The following is a 17,798-nucleotide window of genomic DNA, read 5'->3' as shown; positions in this document are numbered from 1 at the left end:
TACAAACTACTGCCACTGTACCCAAAATGTCCAGAACACTTGGCAACAATAAAATCTAGTTGATCCACTTCAGCAATGATACGACTTCGTCTTGTAAATATCACATTCACATTAAGCCTCTAGATGCACAGTAAAAAATATGAAGATGACGTCTCTTACAGGAGGTTTTAAGAGTTCCATTCTCACCTTTCCATACTTGATGAAAAAAGTGATTTGGGGGCTAATTCAACAAGAACTGTCTTCTGAATATTCATAATCACTCATTTTTTTTCATTCAGAAATTTATTTTGCTGGATATGCATGGTACTTTCACCTTGAACTAAAATCCAAAACAGTAACACAAGAGCAGGAAAGAGAGGCTCACTCAGCACCTGACTTCAGTGCTCCACAAGAAGGAAGAATATGGACTCATGCTCTCTTACCCCAAGGGAGTCCTACCAGCCAGCTGGAGAGGCCAGAGGATGCTTCTAGCTGTTCTTCTGGCCGCAGCTGGGCCACAGCAAGAGAAGCACATGAAACACCCATCAGGAAGCTGAGTATGGGACTCACCTGTACCCAAGCACTGGCAGAGGTCAGGGAGAGGTCCTGAGCCTTTCTCCAAAGATCACTGGCACAACATATTCATGTTCATGGACGGAGTGTATGAAACAGCACCAGACCAGGAGAGACAGACTGAATCCAAGACCTCTGCCTGTCACAAAGCTTCTCCAGTTAGGTTACTGTATTTCTTGTCCACCTCCATCAGAACTCGAGTCCATTTTACAGCTCAAAGGATTACACGACAGTTGATATAGTATTACGCAAATTAACAGAATGCAGTGCTTTAGATAAAGAATACCCTACACAAAGAAATAACCTACTGAGAAAAAATACTGACATAACCTTAAAGTAAGTCAGAATATATTTTCACATGTATTTCCATTCTTAAGAGCTCAGGTTAACAGTGTAAAATGAACACTTTCCTCATACAGTTACAATACCCTTTTTTAGAAAAGGCTAATTTCAGAGGTATCTAATTTCTCTCAGAAATAGTTTCTGCACATATTTAAATAATTCATAAGAAAAAGTCACTGTCTCTAGTGAGAGAATTATAACGTTGGCTTAGACCAACTAAAGCCAGGCTTAAGCAATACTGTACCACCACCAAAAGAGATGGTTTTGGTTAATTCTTCTCATATGGACAGGACCTCTTTCATTAGGTCAGGATTCTTATTTTTTTCTTCTGCCTAAGCGTAAGGGCCACCATAAGCCAGTATAGAATCCAGGCAGTTAGTAAGAAACAAAATTATCTCTGAACATGAGAGGCAATACAAAAATCTGCTTCTGCTATCCTTTGTCCATACAGTCTTAACTTGCATTTAGGACATTTTTTCCCTTCTAAGAACATGACTCAGTTGCTATGCCTAGAGTAGGACTAATTTCTCAGTCTTGAAAGCCTTTCAGCAATGGAATGGGAAGCGGTAGATAGATTAAATTAGAAGATCAGAGTTTACAGTCATTGAGCTTCAGAAAGCAATTTACTGGCATTCTCTATTTAATTATCTCAACACCTCATAACCATTAATGAATTTATCTTTACTGCACTGAGATTAAGCAACTCTACCCTAAAGTTCCACAAGAAGTCTGTATCTGAGCCAAGAATTACACGTATAAATTTTAGGATAGCACTTTGTCTACATCACCATCATTCTTCCCAATGCTAAAAGCAGTTAATTTCAGCCTCATGAGCCGTGACTGTTGCCCCCTCCCCCACCTACTTAAGATAAAAAATAATGTTTGTTTCTCTTAGGGCCACTCTTGCCCACTCCATTCCTACTGCTGTGCTCACCCCTGACAACAGTTTATTGAACCTAAGAAAAGCAAGTATTTCTCACTGATAGCCTTACGTGCAAAACATGCTCCCCCTCTCCAACCCACAATGCCCCCTTGAGGCAAAAGAGAAGGGAAATGAAAAAATTGTTTTGTTTTGTTTTGTTAAAAAAAAAAAAAAAGCTGAACTGCAGGAAAAAAGCAAACCGGTGAAAAAGAAAATTGAAAACCACAAAGGCTGTCCACACTTACGACACTCATCTTATCTTCTCTGCTTAAGCAGCCTTTTTTTTTTTTTTTTCATGACCTCTTTTCTGGTGTGAAACTTCATCCTCTTCACTACTGTTCAGAGCAGTTTAAAGAAGGTTGCAGTTCCGAAATCCTTCTCATGTGCCCTAAATGCTACACACACAGGTACATATCAGGTAAAAATAATTTGAGAAATACTTTATTTTAACTTAACTCTAATTAAACACACATTTCTATAAGGCAGTCAAATGCAGGGAAGCGAGTAGCCATAGGTATGAGAAAAAGTACTAACTTTTGTTGTTTAAAAAAATTAATCTTTAAATCTGCTATAGTCTAGTGATCCCTACAGATCACCAATAGACACGTCTCATTCCTGTTTATCAAGAACTAAACAAGAAAGTAAAGATTTCTGGTGGGCTTTTAATTTTGTGCCTAAAGTCTTCTGTTTAGTTAGCTCTACTTGAAGTGTAAAAAAAGAACGAATTCTAGTCTATCTGCTGTACCTGATACTTTTTTTTTCCGTATTTTTGTGTACATCAGAAGTACAAAAACCTTCTGGAGTCAATGCATGAGGTTAATAAATACTGGTAAGAAAGGTAGTGGAGAACAAATCCGATTTTCTCAATATACTCTACCATCTTCTGTTAGCAGGCACATACAAAACACAATGAGAACAAATTACATTCAGATGGTACCAGTGTTCAGGATTTTAATATCGCTCTCCTCACTACAACTATATAAAACTCTCTGCATAAAGGTTACCTCTAACACATCTTCCAACTCTTAAACACATTAAAAAACACCCTTATTACACTGTACATTTAACCACAACACAAGGAAAGGTTAGCTCCCAATAATAACCTTATAAAGAAAGTACGGTATCAGTTAAATGGATTTTAAGTAAGGGTCCAAGATCATATTAGACAGCAATTATAAGCTACAAATTGTATTTCATATCTTCAGCAAGAGTTAGCACAAGTCTTGCTGAGTCAAATCTCTGCTATAAAGCAAAGCCCCTTGACGTGTTTTAAATGCTGCAAGCAGCTGAGCCCTGAGGGGTTAAAGCTAATGCTAAAGCTAGGCTTGAAGAGTTGACCAGGTAGCTTGTGGCCATAGATCTAAGTATGTCAGTCACAGGCAAGTGTACCGTGCTCTGGTCACGAGTGAAGGCCAGGAGTAATAGATCAAGTTCATCAGCTGTTGCAGAGCCTACCAGAGCAGCAGCAGGGTGAAACATTAGTTTCACTGAGCCTACAGCCATCTGAACAGTAAAGGTGACACTGGATGGTGACTCATTATTTCCATCTGTCAAATGAAAGTAAATGTATTAAAAGAGTTTCTTCCAAATAATACATCCTGGAAAAGACCCTCTCAGTGTAAGGAGTAAAAAGAACAAAACAAAGCACAAAACAAAAGAGCCCATTCCCATCAGAAGACCTCAGAGGAGAAGCAATCTGTTACCACATCACCCCAGTGTAGCAAAACAGTGGCCTTTGCAGCCTGACCCAAGGCACCACCTACAAAAACCACAAACCACCACTCTGCAGCCATGCTCTGAGCACTCACCTTGCCTCGTCTCCCCTCTTCTCCCGGAAAGTCCCACTGGCCCAGAACAAAGCAGGGAAACCTAGAGGACATACTTCATGTGTGTTGGGGACTTCCCTACTGAAAGAGGTCCCTATGAGGAGCAGCTTCCTCCCTCCCAGCCATGCCGCCCAAGGCTTGGGTCTGTGTTTTGTTTTGCTACCAAAGCATTCCAGGCTGTGTCAGTTTGGATTGCAACATAAATATTGTGCAACTGCAGACTCGTTAGTTCCAATTATGGTAATATTGCAGGTGACAATGAGAAAGATATTTTCTATAGTCTGTGGTCATATTCTGCTCCCAGTCATCTATGACTGAGATGAAGAGAAATTCAGCTGGAGAAACTGTTGTTAATAGCTGAATTTGGATAAAAGTGTATGCCTAGCATTGACTTGAAAAAATGGCAGCTTCCCCATTCTGGTAATAATTTAGTCATAACAACAAAGAACTGAAGAGCAGTCACCAAGTATAGAAAAACGTATTTATAAAACTGTATTTAAATGATACATAAGTATAATTAGAGGTTTTTATATAAGCACCATTGATTCACAAAATGAACAGGCATCTACATGTAATACAGTTAGTGGTTAAAGTTTTATTCTAGCTACTGAAGACATGTACTGAGTAAGAGGTTAAAACAGCACTCCAGTTAAGTCCAGGACAGTAGGTTCCGTTTTTATACAAGATCAAATAATTATAATTTTATTCTTTTAGTGAGTCACACATGAAGATTTAAAGTAGGAGTGCCCAGTCTGCAACCTGGGAGGACCAATCAAGCATCGTGCAGTTTGCACCACCCACCACTTTTCTCAGACCTTACAGCAGCTCACCTCTCACACAACAAGCAAATGGCAATGGGGGAAGCTCTCAACAAATGGCAGCAAGGAGGTACCACCAGAACACTGCCCCACAGCCTGCTCCTCTTCTGCTCTGGAGAAGCCTGAAAGAACAAGGAGCCTCTTGGAGAGGAAGAAACAAAATGTGTAGGAAGTCCAACAAACCTATAACAATACCCTGCCTAGAGAAATATGTAGGGAATTACAGGTGTTCAACCACTACGCTGCTTGAGAAGCATGGACAGAGCTCCTGGGAACTTACTGAGCAGATCCCGTAGTAGCACATATCACACAGCACACAACACCAGCAATGCTATGCAAGGCTACCATGGTTCGCTGAAAAGGATGGACACCATTGATTTAAAAGAAGTATACGTGTTCATTTTTTAAGGAGCATCTTCCTCATATGTCTGGATCTTCACCAACGATGTACCTAACTGCTGCACTTTTTCAGATTCATTGAATGAACAAATGGAAGTGAACCCTTGAAAGTGTTTAAATATAAAAAAAAATCACTTTAAATAGGTGATTTTCATCTTAGTGGTAACTTGCTCAGAGAATATAGGTCCAAGAACTTGTATTTAAAGAAAAACCAAAAGCTTGGCAATCTTCACTGGTAACATAAAGATCATCTCCGGGTTGTGTTTTGAAACTCGCTTTGTCATCAGGATTTGTCCTTCTCTTTCATGGGAGTAGTGGAGAAAACACTGTTTTGGTAAGTGTCACCACAATTTTTGTTACTGCAAAAATTAGAAAAAAAAAAAAAGTCAACAAGACACAGAGTCTTTTGTATAAATGACAAGGAGCACTCTAAAGAGTCACCGTTATCTGTTTCTTGAGACCTGTCATCAGAGTCCAGACAAAAAGGGATAGGGGACAGGAAGTTGAATTCATAATCAAATATTCAGTTGTGGAAAAACTATGGGATTAAAAATAATACTCCATTAGGAAGGAAAAAAGTCTTTCTTGCTAATTTGTGGTATCTTGTCTTCCTTTGCAGTGGGATGGCTTAGCCACATATAAGTAGTCACTCACGAGTCTCAGCCTAGGCAGTTCTGAAGAGCAACCAAGTAGCCTCGGGAAAACCTCAGACACTTATCTTGCACATGAACATACAAATACATCTGAAATATCAACAAATCTCCATATCTAAGCTGAAACTCTGAGTAAACACAGGCAGTCTTCATATCAACTTCAAAAAATTTTGGATTCACACTTCTTTAGGACGTTTTCTATCCCGTAAACTGAGATTCAATAAATCTACCCAATGGATTTTCCCTTTGAAGCCTGTAACCTTCTTCCTGGGAAGCTGCTGATGGATGTGGGTACAGACGCAGACACACACTACTCCCAAAGATGCACAGCTCCACACCCACCACAGACACATTTCAACCATCATCAATTTCCCCACCAGTGTCCTACAAGAATACACGAGTATTTTGGCTATGTCACCATTCTCCTGGCTTTTCAGTGATCACTTGAAGGTCCCAGATATACATTTAAAAAGAAAAAAAAAAAAGGAAGGAAGGAAGGAAGGAAGGAAGGAAGGAAGGAAGGAAGGAAGGAAGGAAGGAAGGAAGGAAGGAAGGAAGGAAGGAAGGAAGGAAGGAAGGAAGGAAGGAAGGAAAACAATTTACATTTTTTTAAAACTTGCCATGTGAAAGTTCAAAAGATATAAAATTCCAGTTGCTCTGGTACACTTCACACCCTTTCCAGATCAATCATAAACAGGGGCCCAGGAACAGACTGGACAACACTTCCAAGGTTAAACACATCTTAAACTCTTCCACAAGACTTCATTCACTTAAAATAGAATTAAATACCAAATATGTCCAAGTTTCTGTCACAATACACTTTAATTCCTTCTTATTAAGCACAAGAATGTGCAAGGATTTATGACATTGTGTGAAACTTCTTCTGCATATTCAACATAGTTATCTTATGAACTACTGACCACATATATTCTTCAATGTACACTGGCAGTTATTGTGTACTGAAACAATTTACAGGCATCATCACAACATTAAAAGTAATTTAAATGCATTCAAGACTTGTAACAAATGAGTCTGAGTGAATTTCTGGGCAAAGCATTACATGATTTTTAGCAAAACAACATCCTAATATTTACACAGCTTTAGCACCCATATATTCCACAGATTCATTTTCAACTGAAGAATCATTTTTACCACATACCTGGGAGTCTTCAGCAGTGCCTCTTATGTTTACTGTGCTGTACATAGGATAATAGTTTATTCCTTATCTGAATTAAATATCTGCTTACACTAAGACGAAAACATAAGTGGAAAACATAACAAGTTCATCAGCTATGCACATCTCTGCAGTCTGTGCACACCTGACTGCATTAGGTTTTTGTGTTTTCATTTTTAGGTCATGAGAATACTGTAAGTACTGTAATGAAACCACAGTCCTGTCTGTGCTCTCTCACTGAGTAGTGCCTTGAATCATAAATATTTCAATTACTGTGTTTTAGACTCCAAAAGATACTAGCCTCTGTTTTCTATATACTTCCCCTTTATCTTCAAAAGAGCTCTGCCACACCAGGAAAGTAATGCTTAGCACTGCACTAATTAAACATCAACTTCCAGCACAACAACTAATAAATAAGTTTTCAAAGACACACACTGTAAATCACAAAACCTAAGTATTTTTTTCAAATAGCTTACAGCACTCTTAATGCCCAAACTTTGACCAGTGTCAACTGCGCCTGCTAAAACTGCACCTGACTGCATGCAGAACGCTGCCATGGAGAAAGTTGGTTGCTCCTTCTCTTTGATGTAGTTATGGTGAAAAATGCATTTCAGATATTGGCCATCAGATAAAAATCATGCTGCCTTTTCTCCTGCAAAACCACACTTTCCTAGCGGCTCCCCCCTCACCACGCTGGCTGGCTCTGTCCCAATCACATGTTTTCTCTGGCCGTTTTCCACAGCACTCCCAAATCTTCATTGTTTTTGTGTTGTCACTCTCCTTTCCAAAGCCCTTCGTGGCTTCCCACAGCTACCCCTTAAAATTTCCTTTACATTATTTGTGAGTGGTAAAACTTGACAGTTTCTGATCTAATTTCCAAGCAGATAAATGTCAACTGCAGGTTTTACTGCATGTGATTACCCAGAGCTTTTTTTTTTTTTTTAACCAGGTGGGTTACAATGCCAGAAGAACATTGAGCCTCCTAAATATTAAGAGTTACAAAAAGAGAAATCAACGAAGTAATTGAGAGCAACTTTTTTTTACAAGATTTGGCTTTGACTGAATGCTGGGTTTAAATGGTGTTCAGGGATATATTCACCTCTTTTAGATTTTCTCAGCCATTCCTGGGCAAATTTAAATTCAACATCTGATAGATCCTTAGCACAATATTATGCTTGAAATAACTCAGCAGCTCAGAGACTACCCGTATGAACACAGGTTCCTTAGTTTGCAGACTGAGTTATCCAACTCGGCCTTGTGGGAGAAGCGGCGCAGCACACGGAGCTTGTACAGCCATTCCCCTTCCTTCCCCCAGAGGATAGACCACCAAAATAATAGTGGTTACATCTGTTAAGATCACAGTGTTTTAACGCCTGCATGTGTCAGATATGTAATTCGTCAAATTATCTCAAACATACAAATTCAAACTACCTCAAATACATAATCCCCATTTTTAAAATAAGCACCATGTTGCTTTAGGCTGAAACACAGAAGCTAGATAATTGAATAAATCGGTATTTAAATTTTTGAGAAATTCTGATCAAAGTTGCAAAATATGCATCATGTTGTGAGAGCAAAAACAAGTGACTTTCAATAGGACTGCATATTCCTTCAGCAAAACATCAATCTTATGAGGTACAGGCAATTTTTCATAAAAATGTAAATACTTACCCAAAGAAGCAACGTGCTTAAAAAAAAACTTCCTAGTTGTATATAATGATATATCATCTAGCCTCAAAATGTCACTCTTCAAAAGCATTTCCAGTTTGGGGCCCAACAGCAGAGAGGACAGGCTACCTCCCAGGGGAACGGAGCTGGCACGGGCCTGCTGCAGTTGTGCCTTGCTCACAACATCCTGCAGGCAAACTAGCTTAAACGGGGCTGAACTCAGCAATTTGTCGAAATGCTTAATTTGATGCAATTTGCAACCATGGTCTGGGGCATGCAGAGGTCCAAGGGCACACTGAGCAAAGGGTCTAAGGTCACCAGTGGACCAGAAACTTTTCTCTCACAACAGGGCATGGGTGGGGTGATGGGGAAGCAAACACCCCTCCCTCTTGCTGAACGAAATTGCTGCCCATCACTTCAACCTACCTGCCCATTCCCTTGCACAGCCTCATCAGACAGAAAGTCGCCTCTATAATCTACAGCCCCAGCAAAGCCTTCTGCCGCCGTCGGTGACAAGCATCCAAACTTCGGGCCCGTCGCATGTGCTGCTCACAGCATCCAAGGGCTCAGCTCTGCCCGCAGCAGCAAGCCTGACTAGCGCACATATTTAAATATGAAACCAACTGCAGCGAAACCCTTTCCAGCTGCAGCTGTAAGGAGGAGGACGTGTGATTACTATTTGCAAGAAGACGAAATAGCTAAGTGAATGGATAAAAAGTTAAGCCTACAATGCTCTTGTTCCCCCTTCTGAACAACCTTTACAATTCACTAAAAATGCTTAATATAGTTGGTAGTATAATACAACGTGCTTAACATTTCAATTTAATTTGCCTTAGAATGGGAACTGAAAACACGATATTAAATGCCATTCCATGCATAACTCTTCGGAGCTCAAACTTTTCTATCCAGCATCACCCCAAACTACACTTTGGTGCACCGGTGAATGTCGAAGCAACTGTTCATTAAAAAGATTATTTTCAGCTACTTCACTGATGACAGCACAGACGAGCTATTGCTGGCACTTTTAAATCCAGCTTCCTGACACAAAACATTGTCTTGCCCTTAAAATGCAAATATAGCAGAAATGGAAATTAAAAAAAATAGCAAGCAGAAAAGCCAAAACAGATGCAAATCTTGCATCAAAGGATATAGATGCCTCTTATAATTTGAAGTATACATCTTGGAAGGTTTAAAAAGGCAGTAAGTGTCATTAAACTACTGAGAGCCTCAAAAAGGAGAAGAAAAGATTATCAGTGTTAAACGATACTTGTGGGACTGTTCCTTGTTTTTATGCCAATCTAGCAGTTTTGAAATTTGAGTTTAAAACTAGCATTGGAAACACTCGCACTAAGGTAAGTACGTTCATTCTTTGACAGAGCAAATGTGGAAGCAAACCTCCAAACAAATAACACTGAACGTGATACTGAGGTTACTTTACTGTAGCTAACCTGTTCTATAATTTCATCTTTTTTTTACTCATTTTTTCTGGTGCTACTAATTTGCAATCAAGAAAGATTTCAGATCAAAATAGGACAGAGAATGGGAATCTACATGACAAGCATTCCTTTTAATGAGGATTAGTTGAGAGGTATGCTACAGTGGCAATGAAAAAATAGATAATTCACATTACTTCCAGACCCACTAGCTGCCATGAAGTTTAAAAAGAGTAATCACTTGAACTGTATCAAAAATTAGTATTTTGTAACCCAGTTGATAGCATTTTTGAGTTTCAGGGTTATTTGCAGTTTTCTCCAGTCAAAATCACTCCATGAGTACTTCTCAGTGACCTATGTCCTAAATCATTTTAAATCCCTACAAGCAAGTGACCTCTTCATGATCTGACTCACAAAGAAAAAACATGGTGACTCCCACCAACCATTCTTTTTTAAACCACTATCAGAACTAAATTTCTCCAAAATAAACCTGCCAAAAAAAAAAAAAAAAAGGAAGAAAAGGGTCCTCAGAATTCAAGAAATATTAATTAATCACACTATCAGAAAGATAAATACCAGTCCTCACATTCTGACGATGAAAAACAAAGAGGTTAAGTGACATTTTCAATGACACATAGCAAAACACTGCCACAGCACGGATCAGATCTCAGAAGTTTTCTGTTGTTTTCAGCCCACTAGCCTTGAATAACTCCTGTGCATGCAATGCTGAATCAGGTATATTCAGAAAATAAAAAGCTTATTCTAGTTCATGTAAACCAGTCCAGAAAATAAAGCCTATGCTATAGTAATATTTTAAAATACATTAAAGTCCATCAAGAACATTTCTGAGAAAATATAGCTTTAATCTTAAAATGATAGTTTCGGTGCATTCTATTACAGAAAGCTTAAAAATGTATTAAGCAACAGATGATTACTAAAAAAAAATCAGTCACTTCAAAAATCTCTATAACTCAACACCTAGCTATGGTACAGACCCTACTGAGGTTTAAAAATAGTGACATGTATTGATTAATTAAAATATCCCGAGCTCAACATACTTGCTTTACTCTTCCTCACACTCTGTAAACACTAATTAGGTTGCTCCTTACAGAACCTTTGGTAATTTTACACAAATTTACACTAAGGAGAAAGCTACAAAACATTTAATTTTTCTCCTCTCACAAATGTTACCCACACTTTACTCAAACAAAGGTCTTGTAACAAAACCTAAGAATTCCCAAGGTTAAACTAAAAACAAAGAAATACCCAAATATTTATACAATTGATTCTGCTCAAGCTTGCACGTTAACGTTACTGTTACATCTTACAGCCTACACTAGTAAGGCCGCACATGAAACAGCCTATTTCAGGTCCTAGGTATTAAAATAAATCAGAATAGTTAATTATGCATCATTTTGTATGTCACTAAGTGACCTATGAATTGGCATGAAGGTTACTTTATGTACTTTGGGAATGCTCTGTTTGAAACACTGTTTCCTTTCCCTCAACTATTTAGTAATTTACTATTCTAAACAGTTAAACAAATGATTTAAGTATACAACAATGCTACAGAACACTACTGTTTTGAAAGACTAACATTAAAACAGTGAGTAAGTGCAAAATAGGCATCTTTTCCATATCTATACTAAATACGAAGAAATTATTATAGTCAGGGAAAGCCTTAAATTAAAAATAAATACTAATTTGAACACTAAAATCTGTATCTCACTCGAAAGGGTTTAGTGCAGCATTAGAGAAGTGGATTTAATAATTAATCATATTTTCTTTAGAGTAATATTACTAGCAGTAATGTTTTTCCTTAATGGTTTTAAATTACCTAGCACAGGAAAAAAAAGTGTGTCAAAATCTCTTAAACTTTATCTGACTTCTTTTTTCCCCCCACAAATTAACATGGGAGCACAGACACAGCGCATAACTTCCTAGTCCCACATTGGTAACGAAATTTCCAAGGGCCTGATCCAAGGGCATCGAGTCAACAGAGTGATTCCCACTGATGTCAACAGAAAGCTTCCTGCTGACTCGAGGGAGTTTTGGATAGGGGCTTTCATGCAGGGAAAAGACCAGGGGAAATCCTCTTTGGAAGGGGATCTTCTGTGTTTTTTCTCTTTAAAAAAGTATATAAACAAATGAGGCTTTGTAAAAATAGAAGCAATTCCCAGGTAGTGATTACCGCATGTGCTTCCATCTGCGGCTCTGCACCATGTACGTATAGATGATGACAGTATAAATTTAAGGACTTTTGAGGTTATTTTTCCTCTGAGAATAGAGCAGCAGCGCGCCTTCTCTCCGGACTGCTCTTGCGAGGTCTGAATGAACGCTCTCCTGCCAACAGACCCTGCCCGCACACAACCCAGCCTGCGCCCCATGCCAGCAACCCCATCCTGGGACCTCACCAGTACCCAGCCAGGGGCTGCGCTGGGAAACGGGCCCGCAGCCTCCTGAACCTGACATCTGCGGGGTGAAAAAGAAAAAGAGAAATCGCCTAGCGGGCTGTCTTTACCTTTGCCATGCAAGCGCAGCTGGGTGGCAGCGGCTGTGCGGGCAGAGGCCGAGCGCTCCGCGGGGCGCGCAAGCAGCGCGCTGCGGGGCAGGCAGGCGGCGGGGCAGGCACGGCGCTCGCCTCTCCCTCCCCTCCTCGTCCTTACCCCGGCACTCCCGACTTGAAAAGCAAACACCTCAGGGCATGCCTCACCGCCGCGGTCTCCCTTCTCCGAATAAATAAATAAATAAATAAATAAATAAATAAATGAAATAAAAAATTAAACTTTCAAAACTTTCCAGGTCCCGCGGACCTCTTGAATTTCAAGAGCCAATTTCAAGGCAAGGCCCCCACGCACCAGCCACGGAGGCCGCCTGCGGAACTCCGCAGCTCCAGCAGCATTATTTATTAATCCTTGGTTTTAGGCTTTTTTTTTTTTTTTTTTTTTGGGGGGGTGGGGAGGGGGTGTATAAGGGAAGGGGGCGAAAGCCGTCGGCAGGCGCAAGAGGCCCCGCGGTTCCCCACCCGAGCCAGCGGGGGCGCCCCGAGGTAGCCCCGAGGGGGCGGCCGGCTCCGGGAGGGGGGCCCCGGCCTCCCCTCCGCGCTCGGAGGACGGGAGGGAGGCGGAGGGGTGGGGGGGAGGCTGTTCGCTTCTCCCTCCGGCAGGCAGGCAGCACACAAAGGAGAAACGTGACACGTTTCTTCACCCCGGCTGTCTGCTGGGGAGGTCTTTAAAAAAAAAAAAAAAAAGGGGGGGGGGGAGAAAAAAAAAGAAAAAAGAAAAACAACACAAACGGGGAAGCGAGGCGAGGACGGCCGAGCCTCCCCTGGAAACGCTCCCTGGGAAGCCCGGCCCCGAGCCCTCCCTGCCTTGCACTTCTGGCCCCGCACGGGAAGGCTACAGGTTGTTTGGTTTTAATTACGCGGGGGGGCGGCCGGGGGGGCGAGGGTGCGGGGCAGCAGCGGTTCTCGGCCCCGCAGCCCCGGCAGATTTGGGGAAAGTGGGGCTGGGACCGGAGCGGGGGGGTGCAGAGAAAGGGACCCGGGCGCAGCCCAAACTCCGGCGCAGCCCGAACTCCGGCCGGGGCAGCGGCCCCCCCACCCCCGCGGCTCAGCGGCCCCCCCGCAAGCGGTGCGTTTTCGGGAGCGGTGCCCCCGGGCGCCGGGGGAGCTGACACATGTCACCGGCCAAACTTTCCCGCGGCAAGTGAGTGAGCAACGGAGCCTTGGGGGGGGGTGGGGGGGGAGAGAGAGAGAGAGGGGGGAAGCAGCGAGTCACACCGGATTGCGGGGGGAGGAGGGGACGGGTGTGTGCGGGGGGTTGGCGGGGGGTGGGGGGGGGAACACTTACCGGGAGGAGACACCGTGCAGGGCGTCCCGACGAGCTGACACCGAGAGAAAAAGGGCGAGCGGAGCCGCGCACACGGGCGCGCACATGCAAAGTCTCTGCGGGCGGAGCCGCCGCTGCCGCCGCCGGGCCGAGCGGGCCAGGAGGGGGGGACGGCCGGGGGGGCCCCTCCGCGGGTGCGGTGCCTGGCGCCCCTCCCGCAGGCTGGCGCTGCCTGCCGCTGCCTCGCTCCCTCCCTCCCCCGGCGTGCGGGGGTCTGGCCGTGTGCGGAGTGTGCCGCCTGTGTGTATGTGTTTTGTTGGGAATGCAAAAAAAAAAAAAAAAAGGGAGAGGAAAAAAAAAAAAAACGCTGCACACACACACCGACTCCTTCGGAGAGAAAAAGAGGAGTGAAGAGGGAGCCCTCACATGATCGCGAAGTGGCCTGCACAGGAGTGCTAATAATGCGCGGGGTGGTAGTGGGAGGAAAGGGGGTGTGGGGGGGGAGATGGCAACAGCCAAAAGTGCGGCGGGACGGGACGGGACGGGACGCGCTGCGCCCTGCCCTGCCCTGCCCTGCCCCGGCCGCCGCGCCCCGCTCCGCTCCGCGCCTCCCCCGGCCGGGCCCCGGCGGCGCGGTCGCTGCGAGCCGCCCTCCGCCGTCGGGTCCACCTGCTGTGTAAACAAACCGTCGGGGAAGTTGTTTGCTCTCCCCTCCCCGCCCCCTCTTCCCCCTCCCTCCCTCTCTCCCTCCCTCCTCCTCCTCTCCCCCCCTTTTTTGCTCCGTTAGACACAACGAGTTTAGCAGACGGGGAGAAAACAAAGCCGGGTGTTGTGCTGGCAGTGCCGAGTGGCTGCAGCCTGCTGGCAGCCCTCGACGTGCCGCGGGCCGAGCACGGGGGTAGGGACCCGCGTGGGAGGCACCCTGGAGGGGAGGAGGGATGAGGATGCGGGTCGGGGTCCCCCCCGTTGCAGCCGCATCCCCCCGCATCCTCGCCCCTCCGCTTCCCAAAACTTTCTCTCCCCTCCCGACGGGCCGCGGCAAGGTGCAAAGCCCCCCCCCCCCCCGAGGGAACCGGCCGCCCCCGGGGAGCCCAGAGGTGCCCCCACGCTTTTAGCGAGGATGGAGCTGGGGGAGCACACGAGCTGGCAGCGCGGCCAGAAGCGGGAGGAATGCTGCGGGCCCCCGCGATTGCCGGGCACTCGATGCCGAGCACTTAATCCCGCTGCCGCCCCGCAGGTACATCAGCAAATTAACAAAGCGGGCTGCGCTGTGTAATTCAAGCATCCTCCCGCTCCCAGCGCCCTAACCTCCGCCCGGCACTTTTCGCATTCGAAAAGCTCTCCTGCGTGCACCGCCGCTCGGCGTTAACGACGGGACGAATTAAAAAATGATAATAATTATAATAACTTCGCTTCGGCTGCTCGCTCCCGGCCGGCCCCACCGGGGGCACTGCACCCCCCCCACCACCCCCGGGCTCCTGCACGGCCGCTACCGCGGGGGCGGAGCCGCCGCAACTTCGGCAACTCCGCAGGGGCCCCCCGCGAACGGGGCCGCCCCGGCTCCCTCCCGGCCCCGGCCCCGCCGCCGGGAGGGGGCCGGGGCGGCTGCGGGGGGGCCCGTGCGGGGCGGCGGCGGGGCCGGCCAATGGGGCGAGCTCGGGTTCGGGAGGTGAAAGTTCACCGCCGGGGCAGGCTGCCGCGGGGGCGCGGCGCTGCCGATGGGTGGTCGTAAAATATATTTATTTGCTACTTGCAACTCTTTTGTCTCCCCCCCACACCTCCCGCTTCCCACTCTCCCTTACCCCCACCACCGCCCTCAGCCCTATCTCACGCACACCTCGCCCGCCCCGTTGCCGCTAAACCCCGGTCGCTTTTATTTCTCGCTACTTTGCGAGCGCAACGGTTGCGGGGGGGCGCCGGCCGCGCCCCCCGAGGGGCTGGGGGCTGCGGAGCGGCGTGGCCGCAGGCAGCCGGCCCCCGCGGCCCTGGGACGGTGCGGGGCGGGGGGGACCCGTGCGGGGCGCTCCGCCGCGCTCCCCGCCGCCTGCAAACGAAATCGCCCCCCGCGGGCTCCGCTTGCCGGTGGGATGAACCGGCTCGGCATCGGGGCTCCGCGGAGGCGCAAGTTGCGCGGCCCCAAAGCCGACGCCCCCTTCCCGGAGGCGGCGGGCGGGCTCCTTGCTCTCCCCGTGGGGAACCGGGCGGGTTTCCCCGCGGAACCGGCCGCGAGGGGCGTCCCAAGGCTGCGGCCGGAGGAAAGGGGCGGCGAACACAGCGCTTGGCGGAGGGGAACCCGCGGGCGGCGGCGCGGCCCCGCAGCCGGGCACCGACGGCTCCGTCGGGCGCCCCCGCGCCGCGGCCGCGGAGGGCCGGAGGGGAAAGGAGGTGCACGGCGGCACCGGGGCTGCCCCGGGTCGGGCTGCCCCGGGTCGGGATGCCCTATTGTGCCCTGCTCTGCCCGGCCCTGCCTCGCTTTGCCCTGCCCTGCCCGGTCCCGGGCCGCCGCCGTCGAGCCGGGCTCCCTCCTCTCCAGCGAGCCGCGGTAGCCCCGCAGCCCCAGGCAGCTCTCCGCTTTGTTTCAAGGCGATGTAAAAATCCCCCCTCGTTCACACGGCCGCTGCTGACAGCCTCTCTGCCTAGCGGGTAATAATACGCGGGGAACAATACGACGCTTGGCTGCTTAAATTAGTCGGCGTTGCTCGGGTCTGAGCGGCTCGCAAGTGCCACGCAAAAGGAGGGCTCAACAAACAAACACTTCGCCGACTCTTTTATTTTTACGGCGGTGGTTACGGCGGAAAAAAAAAAATAAAACTTGGCTTTGTAATGAAAAAGGCTGGTGCGTTTTATTTGTTCCTGTTTACGGTTCGAGATTTCATCTGCACAGTTGTATTGTATTTCTCGCTTCAAATAAACCGCTTTGAAACTGTCTTCCTTTAATTAATTTAATGTATTTTCTGTGTGCAGCTGGCAGCGTTAGGTGTCTATCAGATTGCCATTTTCAATTAGGATTGTTTATAACGCGACCGCGAAAACAGGCTTCTCTTCTAAATAGGTTTGTTCCCCTTTCTCCCCGCGCACGGCTCCCGAGACGGTTTGGAAGGAGCAGAAAATGTTGGTTTTAACCGAAGTCAAATCGAGGAGAATCTGTATTACAACATCAAAGTGAAGGGAGACGTTACAAAATTGGTGGAGTTACACCACCATCTGTCGTTAAGCGTCGGGACTACAAAAGTTCAGACGTACAATAAATCTTAATGAGAGCTGGCAACTTTTTTTAATATATTTTTCCCCCTTTCCCTACGGCTCTCGCTTTCCTACCGGGGCTGAAGCCGGGAGCCCCTCACCGTGGTGTCCGGCCTCTGATGCCTGGCTTGTCCACCAGCAGCCCAAGGATGGTGGCCCTCTGAAGTGGCCCGGCACCCACATGGCTTCCAGCCTTCAGGAGAAAGTTCATCGGAAAGCTAACGTAAGCCAAAAAAGGTTAAATTAAATAAAAATAAAAAGTTCTTATTGCTAGGGTGCTGGCTGTGGGATTCCAGATCCAATTCTGTGTGTACCCACATAATGCTGGGTCCTGAGAAGAAACACATAGAAAACACACATAGAATAACATAAGGGGTGAGGCTGGTGTGTCTTACAACGGCAGGAGCTGTAAACAGATCCTCAGAGGAATCACAAAATGTTTTTGCATTACCCGGTGTAAGCAGTGTACCTGCTTTGTGTGGCTGACCAAGTGAGGGGTGCCCATCAGACTTCAGCCCTTCCTCAATTCTTCAGCTAATGGGCCTACAGAGCGCTCATTTGCCATCATTAGTAAAGAACCAAGATATATGTTATTCCTTTAGGATTTTCCAGGTATTCCTTGAGTTTCAGGTTGCTACTCAGAGTGGGGTAGGAAGGGACATGCAAGCGGGTGCTCAAAGATCGCTACGATGAAAACCACCAGGCTTATCAATATTTTATCACAGCTCCTATGTTAGGGCATGTGGCGTTTGTTAAGGATTGAACCAAATGGGTTTCGGTATGGAGTGCTTTATTACTAAAACTCAACTGCCAGGTTGTTTCGCTTCAGCTGTGGAAATTCGCAGCTTTTTGCCCGTCTTCAGCCTGATGTTTTGCAAGTGCTCACCAGTTTTATCCTGTAACTAGCAATCAGCATTTTCCAGTGCTGTGGCTATTGT

At 46.2% G+C, this 17,798-nt stretch overlaps 1 protein-coding gene across 1 annotated transcript in view; it reads right to left on the bottom strand.

Annotated features, from left to right (window-relative positions):
* FOXP2 (forkhead box P2) overlaps window positions 1-13,767 on the bottom strand; it is a 430,404-nt gene extending 416,637 nt beyond the window's left edge. Inside the window, exon 1 of the mRNA XM_084290854.1 lies at window positions 13,639-13,767. The gene's annotated coding sequence lies outside the window, so the exon portion shown is untranslated. The remainder of the gene's footprint in view (window positions 1-13,638) is intronic.
* Between the last annotated feature and the right edge of the window lie 4,031 nt (window positions 13,768-17,798).

This window comes from Netta rufina (assembly GCF_964035555.1).
Source record: "Netta rufina genome assembly, chromosome: 1".
In the NCBI taxonomy this organism is placed as follows: Eukaryota; Metazoa; Chordata; class Aves; order Anseriformes; family Anatidae; genus Netta; species Netta rufina.
The sequence above is the reverse complement of the archived record's forward strand: the minus strand, read 5'-3'. Positions and strand labels throughout refer to the sequence as shown.